Genomic DNA, 16,777 nt, shown 5'->3' on the forward strand with positions numbered 1-16,777 from the left:
ATTTAGTTAGTTTCAAGTTATATTTTAAACAAGACCGGGCACTGAGTTGTCTTACTCTTCATATTTTATCTTTGATATTTGCGTATGAGACACTGAAGTTTTTTCCTTAGAAGACGATGTAACTCCCTGTCTCTCTTCATGACTACAGGCTTCAATTCTACTTCTGGCCTTGAAAAGCCAGCTAAAAAAAGGTGGCACTAAGATCACATCTATTGCATGGCAATGAAATGAAATGCCTTTAATCAGTCAAGCTTCTTTAGACTAGATGAAATTAGATTTAGATTAGATCTAGGCTTTGCAGTTAAAAATATTTTAGTGTGTCAATCAAGCCTCAGCCAATTAGCAACATATAAATTTCATTTTTAAAAATATGTACAAGCATGTTATGAAATTAGACAAACCAAAGCTGTTCTCTATAGTGCCAGTTTTCTAACTACAAAAGGAGACTTTTAAAATCATTCTGAATATCTCTATAATGAATTTTTAGAAATACTCAAACTGGAGACTATGTTCTGCAAATCATATATATTTATACACAAGTGACTGGTAAAGCCTGTTATTTTAAAAGTACAACTATTGGGCAGAAGTGTTGAAAGCAACACTGCCTAATTAAGCAGCAGTGACCTGAAAGAAATGTCTTCACTGCCACTTCAGCCTCAAACATTTAGAGAACCTCCTGTTGAATGGTAGCATAAACGCAGGCAGTTCAGCTGCGAGGATGAAGGGTTGTCAATAGAGTGACATTAGCATGCACTTTTGATTTTCTCCAACTAAATATTATTAGACACTTAGTTTAATAAAGTGAAACAATTTTACTGCCATAAGTGCTAATATCAAGATATCGAATGAACAGAATCCATAGCAGAACAGTAATGAGGCTGCAGTATTGAATTTTCACTATTAAAATCCGCAGCTAAGTTTTCAGTTTTCTCCCAGACTTTCAACTGAAGGAAAAATATGTCATAACACACAGGAATAACCTCCTGATTTCCTTTCACCCATTATTTTGAAGGTACAGAAACAACTGAACTGGAAAAAAAAAAATGTCTTTGTATATATCAGACTTGAGGTATCTAATATTCTTGCCTAAAGCTGTAAGTTCAAGTCTTGATAGAGTGAATTGTTTGTGCAAAGACATATTAGCCTTTCCTCAACTCCACAGGGCTCTTGCTGTAGCAAAATTACTGCCTATATACTGACCAATATTGTTTCAGAGCTTTCCTAAGCTGCGCTGGTGGTCTTCGAGTGCTGATGTGCTGTCTCTTAACTTACAGGTTCCCCAGAAGCTCTCTGTACTGATTCTGTACTGTATTAACCCCAGTAAAGTCCATAAGAAGAGCATCTAAGCACTATGATAATACTGTAGATTATAGGTAAATGAATCACAACTCTATGTTTCAGAATTTATTTAATTTGGGGCTCACAGTTTAACAAAAGTGTCTGGCTAACCTGCATGTACATAAGAAAAGGCTGCTTCACTTTTCACAACTGTGTTCACCACAAAAAGGGAAGTACTATATAGATATAGATACGGAATAAGTAATTATCTTTAAGTTTATCCTTCATGACCAAAGAGACTAAAAAATCCTGTTTTTAAGAGCAAGCCAACCTCAGCCTAATTCAGTAAGATCAAATCGTTTATTACCTTCTTGAACTCGGAGACCACATATTTGAAGGCAGCAAGCTTTTTTAAGTATTTTTCCACTATTTTTTTCTAAACTGTTTTTTTAAGCAGCCTTTCCTTTATTCTTTCTTTTTATATTTAACACAGAAAAAAGGCTACTTTGTTGCATGCAGGGAAAGAAAATGCCCTTACTATAACAATCAATATAATTTCCATGTTATCCTACATTTTGATATTTACATTCCTCTCCAGAATTAGTTCCCATAACCTTTGCTACTGTAGCAACAGCTCTTACATCAAAGTGGAAGCAAGAGACCATATTTATTTATTTTAAAATCAGATCTGTGTTCCCAGTTGCTGAAACTGAAGAGCAGAGTAACTGTTTTTCAACGCATTTTGGAAGATATTTTGACCTGCATGTTATTGCCAATACTGTGAGTGTCAGTGCACAAGTGACAAAAATAGCAGCAATATCTTTTTATTGATGCTGCATTCATTTTATCCCCCTGTGTTGAATTTATAGCTTTCCCCAGAGAAATGATACCATATTCACATACCCATCATTACAGCTATATGAGCACCACTCTTTAGAGCCGGTATCAACCACACCATATGTTGTCCTGAAAAGCAGATAGCACAAACAGGTCATCTCACCCTTTAACCCAGAGAATTAGAGTTTAATTCTGAACACAGACTTCATCTCCTTTGTTTTCAGTTGTGTCATATTACAAATGAGGTTATAAATATTCAGAAACTATCACAGTTACCTTCTCAGTGTTCCCATTTCCCCCACTACCCCACATTTCTTCTGATATTGATCCTTTTAACAGTACAGAGAGATTTTACTTCTGTCTCTCCTACATGTATAGCTTCTGATCCAACAGCAGTGGCCATCTCCCAGCAAGTACCAGGTCACTTGTAAATGCCTTTTTAAAGTCATTTCTGCCTTTTTGAAGTCATTTATAATGCCCAACACAAACAGCTATCAAAGCAGCTTTCCCCACCTCTGTCCCATTGTGTTAAAATCAGCTTGGTGAGAATGGAAGGCTTAGACTTCACATAATCCCAGCAAGCACAAAACAAAAAGATGAACTCAAAGAACACTGAAGGGTTTAGATCCCTGTGCCACTACTGATTTCCTGTAAAATCTCAGCTAATCACTATGGTCCATGTCCAAAAAACATATTTAAGCATCTTATACAGGTGGGAGACTTGCCACTGAAATCAATGGAAATATAAACATTTACATATCTCTGTGAACCTGATCCTTTAGTCCTCCCCTGTCCCACCTGTTAACGTTAATGTCCCACCAGGATAATGTTAATTCTTCATCTGCCAGAGACAGAGTGAGAACAGAAATACTGAAAAGTAAAAGGTGCTTGGATTTCACTGTAACAGAAAAATAAATAAATAGATAAATAAATAAATGTTAAATGGGATAAAGCTTTAAAACTTTGGAAGGGCAGAGAAACATAGATGGACTCAGTGATGTATTAGTCTCCAGTGTAAACCTTCTGAGACACACAGAAAAGATTCTAGCTTCAATACTGCCTTTATCTGATTGCTGCCTTGGATGTTTTGCTGCAGAGGCAGGCAGTGTATGATACAGCAGATGATGAATCTTTTAAGTCTTTGACAGTTATGATTTTTACATAAGTTGTAACACTAAGCCCAACCATTCTGTTACATGTTTATGCTGCCTCATTTGGATGTCTGCTCCTTCAGCAGGAACACAGAAACAAAATAATCAAACTAGTTATTTGTCCAGCATGCTGGCATAGTGTTTTTAGGGGTGCTAGAACATTTTTTGAGGTCCATCAGAACACGGGAATAGTCTTAACACTCCTCCTGAGCCCAAAGAGATACTCAGGCATCTTCCATTATGATGTTTATGCTCTCCTGTGGACAGCAATCAAGTGAATTGAAACCACTTATTCCAGCATTCTCTTTGAAGAGTTGATATGACACCAGTGAGCTCAACGTCTTCACAAATTCAAAGAACAAAAATCTGATGAACATAGTTTCTGAAGAGCACCTGTTAAAATTTATGTTTGCATACCTCTACATGTAAGCAGCTTCTACAGAGTTAGTGACTAACCCAACAGGAACTTAAAGAGACATCTTGTCCAAAATAGTAATCCATAGCAATGGCTGCAACAGAAGGAAGACACAGCAACCACAGATCCACGTAGACTGCTTTGGGGCAGTTTCTAAAGTATGCTGGCACGTTTTTGTTTTTGTTTTGCTTTGTTTTTTCTGGCAGGATCATAACACTGCTTTTCTGTGAATATTAAATTTCAAACAAAATTCTCCCGAAGCAGCAGCCTTGACATTGATTCCATACAGAAAGAAAAAAAAAAAAAAAAAAAGTAGAGAAAAATTAAAAGGCTTTTTTTTTTTTTTTTTGGTTGGTTGTTTTTGGGGGTTTTCTTTTTGAATAATGAAAATTCATTAAAGAACTTTAAAAATTAAACTTGATCCCAGAGAAAGCAGTGGGAGATATGGCCTACAACATCATTTCAATGGGGCCAGAATTCATACTAATTAACAGCAATATCAGAAATCAAAGGGTAAATGGACCTAATAGATTATCTACTAAGCATACTGCCCGTAAAGAAACAGTGTGTCTAACAGTCAAATGATGTATCATATGGCACAGCCACTCTGAGTCCCAAAGCTGTCCATCTTCAGAGGCTGCAGCATTTCTTAGTGAAAAATCAGCCAACACACAGATTTCAAGGCAGATGGAATGCAGCTTCCAGGAGCTCAGCTTGCAGAAGACTAAGGGGCATATAACTGGTTTCTTTCCACAGCTGGATCACAGCTAATCTCTAGCCAAAATAAGTTTTGAAAGGGATCCATGGCAGATTCCATTTTGCTTTTAAACTTTTGTGTACTTTTTCCACAGCATCATCATTTTCAGCAAAATCTGTCCATCTGTTTCACAGCCCAAACCAGAAGGTGCTGATGTTTTCCTTTCCCATCAAAAGCACGAACACATGATGTATGAAAAATTCATAATAAGAATCAGCGGTGGTATGGCCAAAGTAAGAAAACAGAAGACGCCGTGGAAATCTCTCTGTGATACCCTGAAAAATGAGGAAGTGACAGTGGCCTGATGGCCTGTTATCATGAAAACTGAAAACAAGTCTCCTATGAAATGCATCCCTAGTAAGAATATTCACTTTTAAATAGGACTCCAAGAAACCAGTTAGCCTCATTTATAAAGGAATACATTTACTGCTGATAGGCTCAATAGCATTAGTATGAAAATACTACACCCAGGCTTCATTTACACCACTCCACATTAATGAGAATCAAGGAGAAAGAGTCCTCTGGTGGAGCAGGCAGGGGAGCAGTGTGCTCTCCGCAGGCTCTGGCACAAGTGCAATGCTTTCCCTTGGAAATGCAGAACTTTTTCCGACTGTGGCTCTGCTTCAGAATAACTCAGTTTGTTTTGAGGGATGCCAAGAGGTGTTCTGTTCACAAAGGGCTTTGGAAATCCTGTATGAAAGAAGGAACTATTAACTACTGTAGGAGTTATTTTAATGAAAAACAGGACAGCTATCCTAGGATATACTATATGGTTTTCTTGAGAGAACTCAAAAGTCCTTATGAATAATAAAGATTTTTTGCTTATGGAAAGACAATATTCCAAAAAAAATGTTTCTATTATTTATACACTGAATTTGAGAGAAAGAATGAATCTCACTGACCTACAAAGGACATTTACGGGAGCACTATTTGTTCTGACTAGCTGCAATTATTGCTCTTTTTTTTTCTCCTATTTCATCATAGGTCATGACTTCTTTGCTTTAGCATTAGTATTTTAGTTGCCTCTATGTATCATAAATAGTTTTCCTTACTAATATACAAGAATTGTGAAGTCCTTAAGCCACAGAATGTCAAAAGTCATACAAGAGAAAAGCTTGTATGCTTTGTAAAGCTTCTGTACTCACTGTCTCTCTTCCCCTTCTTCCCTAAATATCTGCCACTGATAACTATCAGAAAAGGATGTTCAGCTAGACGAATCATTGAAGTGAGCTAATATTGCACTTCTTTATCATTTACCAGCCCAGAGCAGTAGGTTTTTAAGCCTATCCAGACCTGCTAGATGGTTAAAACAAATGATCGCTTCTGGATTCTTTCTTTCAGTTTGTAGAAATATGTCAGTAGACTTAATGCCTTAAAGGAGAGAGCAGGACCAACAGTAAAAATTCAAAAGAGCAGTTTGCTGCCACAGGGTAATAACAATATTTATTTCAGACAAAGCTTGGCTACAACTAGAAGATCTAGCTCTATGATAGGACTGCACATTCCAGCAGTTAAATACTTTTGTGTCTTCCAGGTATCTTCTGACAAACTTTTCAGCCTGCTTTGCCAATACGTGAAAAGATGTTGGGCTTTATTCTGCTTCCCATCTGTGCTAAGTAAGGAAGCAAAACAGAAACAAGTAATTTGCACAGCTCAAAGACTCTCTTTGGATACTCCCATTGCAGGTTAAGTTCACACTGTTCAATATTAGAAACATGGGATGCAACAGTGACAATTGAAGCAAATAGCCCAGGTCTCAATGGCCCTTCATCTTTAACTTGTAAACAAAGTGAATAGATACAGAGGTTAATGAAAATTATTACTGGGGTTGATAATGTCATTTTCACAATTCTGAATGTAGGAGTTACAAAGTAATTACTTGCACAGAAGCTATGCAATCTTAACTGGTGATGTATAAGATCAGTTCAGATGAAATGAATACACAGAATTCGATGTTACTGTACTTGGTCCTACTATAATAAATCCACTGATAAAAAATTGCTTCCTTCCAACACTGTGTCCTATAAAAATACACACAATCTGCAATGACTGACTTGTTGCCTACCCAACTCAAGGAAAGCAAGCTAAGCAATTCTGCAGCCTGGAGACAAATGATCCACTTTATTTTGATCTTAAGTTCCTTAAATCTCTTATTTATAGGAGTTGTAGCAAGTATTTCACAAATCTTCAAGAAAGTAAGCATCACTTGTACTGTACTTATTATGAGAGCTCAACCTAGAAGTACTGAACTTAAATCCATTAATCAGCATCACAGCAGAGCAGGTAAGGAGCCTGATCATCGATTATTCTCCATACATTCAACCCCAGATCAACAACTGTTTCACAAGTAGACATGGATACCTAAAGAACCTTACAGAACTGGAAAGAGCACATGGAAAATGTAAGATTCGTTATCCAAAGTACTGAACAATACAGCAAGCACCACCATAAAGAAAGTTCTGTCTTACTACCAATTATAAGGTGCATAATAACCACAGGATATTTTCTTCCATCTCAGGACTGGTGGCACTACTCTCAGGGTTCTTGGATTTTGTTTAAACCCAGTTTTCTGGGATTCAATGTCCTGCAGTGCAAAAGTCTTTTAAATCAATATGCATGCTCCACCTGCTGCTCACTCTTTATTGCACTGCTGAAGTTGCAGCATCTACACAGGGTGACGTTGAATGTTTTGAAAACTCTTATAAAAGGTTAGAAAGGCTCTCTTATATGAGGTTTCAGCTGGCTTCTGTCATTATGAAAGTCAGTATCTAGAGTTTCCTGTTACACTTCGTTAGCTCACCTTGTTCAAGAGGACATACAGTCAGCTAATCAGACATTTGCACAGATATATTTGTGAAATTATTAGGTGGAAAACTTAAAAGAGAAAACAGGTTGAAAAAAAATCTTAACAGGAGATAAAATAACAGCAGCAAAAATAAATAAAAAGAGTGTAACAGTTTTTTTTATAGAACTTTTTTTTTTTCTTTTAAAGAAAATGCTCCAAAATGACAAAAATGCTCCTGTTTGACAAAATGCAGAAAATCAATGCCATTTCCTTCTCAGCAACACCCACCCTCAGCAGCAACTTGCTCAGTAAAACAGCAGGGAGGTGAAAGGCTCCAAAATGGAAGGTTTTATTATAAAAATTGATGCTTTCAGTAGCTTAAGTGAAGAGTGACTAACACAAAAACACAGAAACTGGTACTGTATTTTGAAATTAATGAAACATTTTCAAATACGGAAGTTCCGGGCCTACTTTCTTTGTTACACAGAAAATATGCTTATTGCAGTTTGATTGTTCCAACGGATCCATTACTACAGCATTTGAGAAAATTACAAAGATAGTCTATTTTTTTTTTTATAATTTTCAGAGGAGACATAGAATGTTCTGAAAAATCCAAGTCAATCCACTCATCATCTCAACCTACTGCATGATTTATAAAATTGTTTTAAGGAAAATAATGGAAAATAATACCAGGTAACATGGAGTCACTGAAAAATAAAAGACACATTAGCAGGTTTATCTTATCCCTAGCTTAAAGAAAATTGATGAAGTAAAGGAAATATTAAGACTATAAAATATTTTCAAAGCTAAGAACTGAACTTGTTTCCAATGAGAAAAGTTCATAGAATCAGTTGTCAGGAAAGGCCCTGCACCATGACCTGTCAAACTAAAGTTCGAGATAAATCCAGGATGTATTCTAGCATGAGTTGCACAAAAAAAGTTTATGCCAAAATAGCACAGCAGGATTAGAAACGGCCTAAGCACCTGCTATTCAACAAAGGTCAGAATTTGAGCACTGATTAGTTTATGCTGCTACACGGATAACTGATGAGTACCCAGAGGATTTCAGCAAAATAATTAAAATGTTGCAAGAGTACAGGCCAGGGCAAACTACAGCAAAGTTGTTTTGTATCTTTTTTCAGTGACCCTGGCACTGGGAATTTGAAATTGTTTCTCACGTTCTGTTCAGCCTATATAATACTGCATTAAAGCTGCACCAGAGCTGCTTATCCTTAAAGTACAACTTAATTCCTCTAAACACCTCTCCATAGGGCCTGAAACATGGCAGAATTTGAATATCACATTCAGTGAGGCACAAAGGACAAAATTCATGCAACTAAATGAAACAGCAGAGGTAATCAGCCTAGGACTCCCTAGCCATCGGAGACCAGAGCAATATGGTCAGAGAAATCTAGGATGTGATTCACTTCATCCTACAGTCGTCTAAAATTACACAGATGAATCACATCCTGAAAGTGCCTCTTTTCTGTTTATGGAGAGCCCCAGCAGACGCAGACCGTAGACAATGGCTGTGTGAGATGAAGGCCATCCCCACAAATTGAGCATACACCTTCAGTGCACCGAGTCAATCCCAGTAGTGGAGAAGCTTCAGGCAAAATGCAGCCTGGGCACTGCCTGTCGCTGAGTATGGACAGGGCCAGGAGGAGGTGAAGGTGGCAGGGTTTATGGTTCTGCAAATTTCCAGCCCCTTTAAAAACGTTTACTGCTGAGATGCACACCCATTGAGTGAATGTAAGCCACAGAGCTGCTGAGAGCAATTGATTTAACATCTCCATCTGTACAATACATGCTGGCATTACCAGAACTTGGGTCACCTGCCTTTGTACTCATTGAGGCAACTGGCGTAAGGAAAAAGATCTACATGTGTAAGGGGAGATGGTAGACTTGTGCATGTTTTTTCTGCGATAAGATGCTAGCCTAACAATAAGATGTGAATGCCATTTCTTCCCAAGGTTCAAAGGAGAAAAATTCATCACAAGGAACATCAGATGTGGTGAAGGGCAGAGCCCCAAAGAGAAGAAAACTGAAGAGCAGACCAAGAGAGGGGTGGGCAAGGCCTTTTGTAAGAAATACTGGAGAGGTACTCACATGTGTTGTTAAGGCACTACTCCCCAGAGAGAAAAACAGACTGGATTTTATTAAAATAAGCTACTACTTTTAGAATCTCTCTTTGCATGTTTATAACATTTTACATATTAAATTGTGTGCTGAAGGTATGTATTTAAGTTCAACCAGAACCATGTCAGTAATGCTTTACTATCAATATTTGGCCTTCAAATAATTTTTATAGCATAATGCAGGAAGGAAATCTGTTGGTTCCTAAAACAGACGAATGCAGTACTGAAGATGAAACAATCCAATTATTCTGAAAGATGTCAACAGAATAGGTAGTGACCAATTTTATCTAAAATCTTACTGAAACATGAAGTGGGATTTCTTATATACTAAGTGCTAAAGTTGAGCACTTAATTAGACTGTCAAATCTAGGAGGACCAGAAGCAGATTAAACTTTAGATACTTATACATAGAGATCAGACACTGCAGTGCAAAGGAAAGATTAGATGATCATAACTAATCTAAGTTTTAATTAAAATTTAAAAGCAGACAGGTTTCACATTGCCCACAAGGGAGAAAAGTCTGTGTTCCACCAAGATGGGTTCAAGTTTTTTTCCACATTTCTGAATTGAATTTGGTATCCAGCCTTTCTAATATTATTCTCTGCTTTAAAATAAATAAATAATTAAATAAATTTCCCATTTTGAAAAATTCACACTGAGGGCCACATTCCATTTGTATTTATTGACTGGTTGAATTAGCTCACAGGTTAATAAGTTGGTACTAAATATTTTCCACTTCTGATGAACATATTCCTAAATTTTCCAAAATTTCAAATCAATATATCACTCTATGAACATCTCTGCCCTCTGCTCAAGCCTGAAAGTTCATTTTGATGTAAGGAAAGGGAAGAATGCATTATCACCTACATAGATGCAAACACAAGATAGTGCCCAATCTTGCAGAGATTTTCCACTGAAGACTGGGGGTAATGACAGAGATAAAACTCAAAACATATGATAATGTATTTTCCTTCCTATTTTGGGCTGATTGACTTATTCATTAGGATTTCATTAGATGGTAAGTTTAACCCTTCTTCCATTTATAAATTGTTTCCAATTCATTTCTTACTTCTGAAAATGTATTCATTATTCATATGTATTTTATGAAGTGTTTAGGTGAACAATTTTAAACATAATGATTTTCTTAATCTCTGTTTCTTTTCCCGTTGGGAGTGTTTGGCTTTAGTCACACAGAATTGACCTTAGCAAATATTTTAAGCACGTGATGATACCTCATTTAAGTTAGTATATGTAGGGTTTTTTTCTGGAATGAGGGTAAACACAATAGGCATATCAGGTTAGAAACTAATGAATGATGAACATCAAGTATTGTATGAAGTATCTAAGTGTTATTCTTTAAAAAGAAAAAGTCCAAAGCTTCAAAATGTTGCCTTTTTTAGAAGAGAGACCACAAATTCTTCCTACTTTTGGCTGACAGTAAAACAAAGGGCAGAAGTCACAAGTTTGGGAGACTTACAGTGGATATGGGAAGGACCTCTTCTATTTGGGGCTGGCCAAAAAGGTCACCCAAAGAGGTTTTAAATCCCTATCCTTGGAGGAAAACCTTGTAGGTTTTCAAGACTCCTGTAGGACTTCTGATATAGTTGCCAGCTGTCCTGCTTTTAGCCAGTGACTGAACTAGTCAACCTCCAGAGGACCCTCAAACTAGCACTTGTGTGATTTAACATTTAACTTGTTTAACTATTTAACATTAATTATTTGAATTACAGTTGTTAAACGTTTCACATAAGGATAACACCAGAGGAAATTATACAGTAACACACCCTAGTAATTTCTCACATGGTCTTTTTCACTATGCATAGATATGTAATACTAGATATTGGACATTTACCACGAAGGACTGACAGCTCCCAGCTGACAGCTCCCAACAAGGACCGATGTGGAATTTAAAGTCTGTGAAAAACACCCTGTCAAAAGATCTCACCTTGCAAATACAGCAATAAATGGAAGCAGCTACTTGAAGGAAGAGGAGAAAAACCTTTTGCAAAATCTATACTGGTCTCAGCTAAGGGATAGCTCAGCAATTACAAACCACCTGGAAATGCAGAGAAACTCAGAAAGTTGGGTAGTCAAGACATAAAAAGTTGGGGCCAGTTTCAAGTTGTGCAGTTGGGTTTGTACACAGGTGCCATCTGTCACTATGGGTGACCTTCATCTTATTCATTTAATGCCCTAGCTTAAACAGACTTTTGTTCATCAAGGTCATTTCTTAACATTCAAGTATAGCAAAGTTATTCCAATGGGTTACTGATCAGGCATTTACAACACAGGGAAAAAAACAAAACAAAACAAAACAAAACAAAAAAAAAACAACACATGATTAAGTAAAATGGAATGATTATGGAATTGAATTTGTGGTAAAGACAAACATATCTTTACCATTTTTAGATATTTTTATATTTTTAACACTTCACTTGCACCATCAATTACATGAAGCAGTGTTGTGCTGTCTACAAGGGTAAGTGACTCTCTCAGGGGCCAGACCCAGGACACTCTCAGATCTCTTGCTGGTTGCCAGCTGGCCTATCCCTCCACCCAAAAGCCTTTTTAGTCAACTGCTTTTAAATTACAAAAAGGGTTTGTCAGTACCATGGGTTTCCACTCATGAGTCTGATATGATTCTCCCATCTCAGTTCTACCTTATTCCAGTTTCCCACATGCCATCCCCTGTCGGACTTTGCCCCCCTACAGTTTCCTGCTCTGCTTGTGGCTCCTCTCCATGTGTCCCAGATAACCTTTTCGGTGTGTCAGCTGGGTAAAACACAGGCTGGGGATGATGAAATACAATATACCCCCAAAAAATGTATTGGCTGTAACATATGTATATGACAGCCAGCTGCTTCTAAACAAATGGGTAACAGCACACAAATGGTATTTATTACACATAAGAACTTCAAGCTTGGTCCAATAATGTTGAAGCTGAGAACAGGTGAAAAAATACTAGAAGAGGAAAAAATACTATAAAGATGGACAGAGAGTCCTTCCACCTCTGACAGAATTTTTTTTTTAACAAAATTAAAAAGAGTAGTGAATATGAAGGAGCATTTAAAGAAAACACAGCTTTCTAGGATCAAACAGTCAGCAGTTGTTCAGGCGGGAATTTGACTTCTTCACCAGAGCAAGTGGAGATACAGAAGCTAAAAGGAACAAAAAGATGTGTTTCTAAAAAATTAAGGAGTCAACATTGTGAGTCAGAGGTTCTGCATTGTTGGGAAACCTGTAGGTAAAATAAGGGAAAGAAAATCTATTATCTAACCATGCTAAAGGAATGTGAAAAATAGTGCATTAAAAATAAATTAATTGATTAATTAATCAATTAACAAAACACCCAACAACAAAAACAAAACCAGGGCAGGGAAGTAGTTTTATAACTGTATGTTTGAAATATGGCAAGTTAACCAGAAGAACTGTCAAAGAATTCCTAAACGACTGAAGAGAGTTTAGTTAAGCATGCAATGTGGGTCTGTGCAATGCTTAATTAGAAACCAGACAGCAGACAGCAACAGGAATCAAAGACTCAAAATGAGGTGAAAGTCTGTTATACAATTTTAAGGCTGTGCAAGGCTTCAAAAGAGAAACTGAGCAATGGACAAGTGTTGGAGGGAAAGTATGACTTTATTATTGTGAGCTGCACTGTATAACCAGGACCATACACATATGTACAAGCAAAACAAAACAGGAGAAATGTGTGAAATACAGTAAGTATGTGCTAAGAATCGGCAGGAAAGATAACAGAAGTAGATTAAAAAAAGAGACTTAATATCACCCAGTCTTTGCAGAAAACTGCTACATTTTTTAGATCCATTCTGCAAAAGCCATAAGATAAAGAATAAAAATATCCAAAGTGAAAAAAGTATATATATATATATATATATATATATATATATATATATATATATATATGCATTCTGTATAGCAAAGTGAAAAAAAAATCTTTTGTGGGAATTTGTACTGATGGCTAAAACAAGCCAAAGTTTAAATCATACGATGGTGTAAAAGGGGGACCTGATCTACCTACTAAAGTTTTATATGAGTAAGTTTAAAAAGCAAAACAATTTTGAAAAGGTAAACCTAAATGTTTCAGAATTTAGAACATATTTTAAAGCTAAAAATGTCAAACACTGGGTGTCATTAAGAGTTGATAACAATAGAACGTTAGGCCATGTAGACAGGGATGAAAGCTGTAGATAAAAAAGAAATGCAGTGAATTTAGAAATAGATGAGGAAAATAAATTCCTTAATATTAAACATATAAAGCAAGGAAGAAATCACCAGTAGTGGCACAATGATAAAAATCAGACTTACATTGAATGTGTAAATGTGCTATATAGAATTATAGATGAACCAAAATTGCATAATTAGTTTGGATATCCTAGATTGTTATTCACAATTTCCAAAAGTAGTATTATTAGAGAATAAAGCACCTAAAGAAGTAATCTCATGCTTCAACTGGTATTAGCTGACATTCCAAGTGTGGGAACAACTGATAAGAACTGCAATTTGATTACTGTGTTTTTAACGGTGTTTTTAAAACATCATGTACCTATACCACTTCAAGCCCAGTGCATTCATAGGTCCTCTGGAAGGTATTATTTTTTTAAAAAGAATGATCTAAGAGAATAAGAATGAAGATCAGAGTCGCATATGACATCATTAATAGGGCAGCATGTTAATGAATAACCTGAATACAAAGACTTTCTGCTGTTGAGCTGTTGTTCAGTCCAATGTTGAGAACAAGGCCATCCAAAAGAAGCCTGTTGAGCTTGCTTAGTGAATTCCAGCAGGAACAAGAAAAGACATCTTTGGTTTCTTCCACAGAAGGAGGAAACACAGATGGATTCCAAATTTCAAAGATCAGAAATAGAACAAACTGTATAAGAGGCAATACAGAGAGCTTCATGGAAAAGACCAAGCATTAATTCAGAGGTTAAAATCCAAGAGGTGCTGCAGAGATCTTCAAAACAAAGAAGGCAAGACAGGAATTGATTGACAGTCTTTGATATTTGCATTATATTATCACTAATTCCTATGTTTCCTTCAGAAGAAAAGCTGTAAAGTTATCTGGGCCACAAAGAATTCTGATCCCAGTCAGCAATTGTCACTGCTGGTTGACAGAAACATGACACAAAGGAGACATGGAGACCTTTTCTCCTTTCTATAAAACATATTAGTTAATGTGCTATTTTAACAAAAAACATAAGTCAAAGCTCTGATTGATCATAATTTTAAACAATATATATATAATGCTATAGATATGACATACATATCTTCCAAAGAGGAATATTCAAACGATGCAAAATCAAAAAATGTTGTATATTAAATTTATATACATGTAAATGTTGTATATGTTGTAAATTAAATTTATGTATATATAAAGTTTTCTTCTGTATTTTCTAATATCTTTGATGGAATACATAGGATCTGTTTTGCTCATATAATCAATTTCTGCAATGCCAGCACATTCTTCATAAAGACCAAATTCCTGAGAAGAACATATTTCACAAATGTGTTATATGGTAAAGAGCAAGTCAATGCCATTTCAGATTATGTCAGGTGAGCGGAGCAGCTATTCAGGGAACCAAATGGAAGTTGTCTGCATTTTCAGTTCTGTGCCATGCAAAACACATGAACTAAACCAGGCATTCACAAAAGGTTTTCAAAATGTCTACTTTTTGCTGCTTAGAAATTCATTCTAAATTTTTGGAAGTTCTACTTACATTTTTGAAGACCTAAAAAATATCAGTGGTGCTTTAGCACTTAAAGGCAGGAATTCTTTGCTACTTTTTCAGTGTTATTATCCACTGAGCCAAAAAGTTAAGGCAGTGTGACAGCGATACCAGGAGAAGGTAAATACATCCAGTCCCAGCACCGTTCCTCCAGTGTAGCATGTCATGGGGGTTTATGCTTCAATTCCTGGCTTCAGCAACCATTTAGGAGAAGAATTTGCTAAGTATAATGATGTCTGCAGCAAGCTGATGCCCAGGAAATTTGATGTAAACACACTGTTCTATTCAAGTAAAGCCCCTAAGGCCAACAGAAGAGTTTGCATTCCTTTACATCAATATTTGAACCTAAAGAAAAAAATGTTTTCTCCTACCTCATTCAGCTTTCTATATACCTCCACAATGTAGGTAATACCTCCATAATGTAAATAATCACCTTGAAAATAAGTACAAGAATTGCATTATACCCTTTAAGTTTATTTCAAAACTGAACATTACAAATTCACTTTCAAGTCCGTCACCTTTGTTGCAGTAACAAATTATACTTTTTTTTCTAATTTTCCCTGAAATATAGCCCCAACTGAAATATTTAGCAACCATTTTGTAATTCACAAGCTTCATATGACAAGCCACATTCATTTCAATTTTCAAGTTAACTGATCATACATCATTTCAGTTTTCAAAATGAATTTGCTATAAGAGTATAAAATTACTTCTAGCAAAGTTATATTAATTACCTTACATTTAACTGGCTAAAAAACTTAGCACAAATACTTTTTACTCTCCACCAAGAGCTTCCTGGGTTACAAAGAAGACAAACAAGAGGAAAAAAGTGGTACTTTTTTCAAATGTTCAGTAAATCTATTGTCTACTTCCACAGCCCACAAGCCTCTTTTTGGTTCTTGTATTAGCACTGTTGATAGTCAAATAACTCAAGTAGGACTCATTTCCAAGTAGTGTGAAAGAAATTGTTTTCCTTGCAAGTAAAGTTGGGAACAAGGTGTTAAAGCAAAAAAGTAAGTAGTGACAAGCATGCTCGGGAACATTTAGTAATGGCTCCAGCTTAGACAAGCAAATGAAAGCATTAATGTGATTGTTTTTTCAAATAGTCATGCTTGCATGGCTCCTGCAGTAAAGGGATAGCATTGGTAATTTGAATCATAGATTCTAAATTTAATTAAAATCTAAGTGAAAGAGAAGACATAAGCTGAAAGACTGATTTTTAGTGTAACATGCTTTGTTTCTAATGGACAGTGTCCTGTAGATTTGTGCTAGAAACGGTGTCCACAGGACATACAAAGAACACAAAAAGAGGACTTCTGGCTCAGAAGAACCATATATCACCAAGCATATAACACTGAGAGGGTGTATCATGTGAAATGCTTCTGTATGCTTGAACTTTCCTTACATTCTTCCCCTAAACAGGCACAGGGGCCCCTCCCAGAGGCAGAATCCTAAGATAGACACTTGTCATGTCCCTGAGCAAATACCTGACCCTGAGCTCTTTAAGGTGTCTTTAAGGCAGTGTGTCTTCAAGGCTCCATCTCTGAACTCTTTATTCTACCAATGTAATGTGCTATGGCAGTTGCACTTTCACACAGTTAGTCCCATGTTATTAGCTAGTCTCCTGAATCACTGGTTAGAAACCATTCTGTGAAACAAATATAATTCC

At 36.3% G+C, this 16,777-nt stretch overlaps 1 protein-coding gene across 1 annotated transcript in view; it reads right to left on the reverse strand.

Annotated features, from left to right (window-relative positions):
- PTPRN2 (protein tyrosine phosphatase receptor type N2) overlaps positions 1 to 16,777 on the reverse strand; it is a 654,334-nt gene that overhangs the window by 468,097 nt on the left and 169,460 nt on the right. The window lies entirely within an intron of this gene.

This window comes from Aythya marila (genome assembly GCF_965140915.1).
Source record: "Aythya marila genome assembly, chromosome: 2".
Taxonomy (NCBI): domain Eukaryota; kingdom Metazoa; phylum Chordata; class Aves; order Anseriformes; family Anatidae; genus Aythya; species Aythya marila.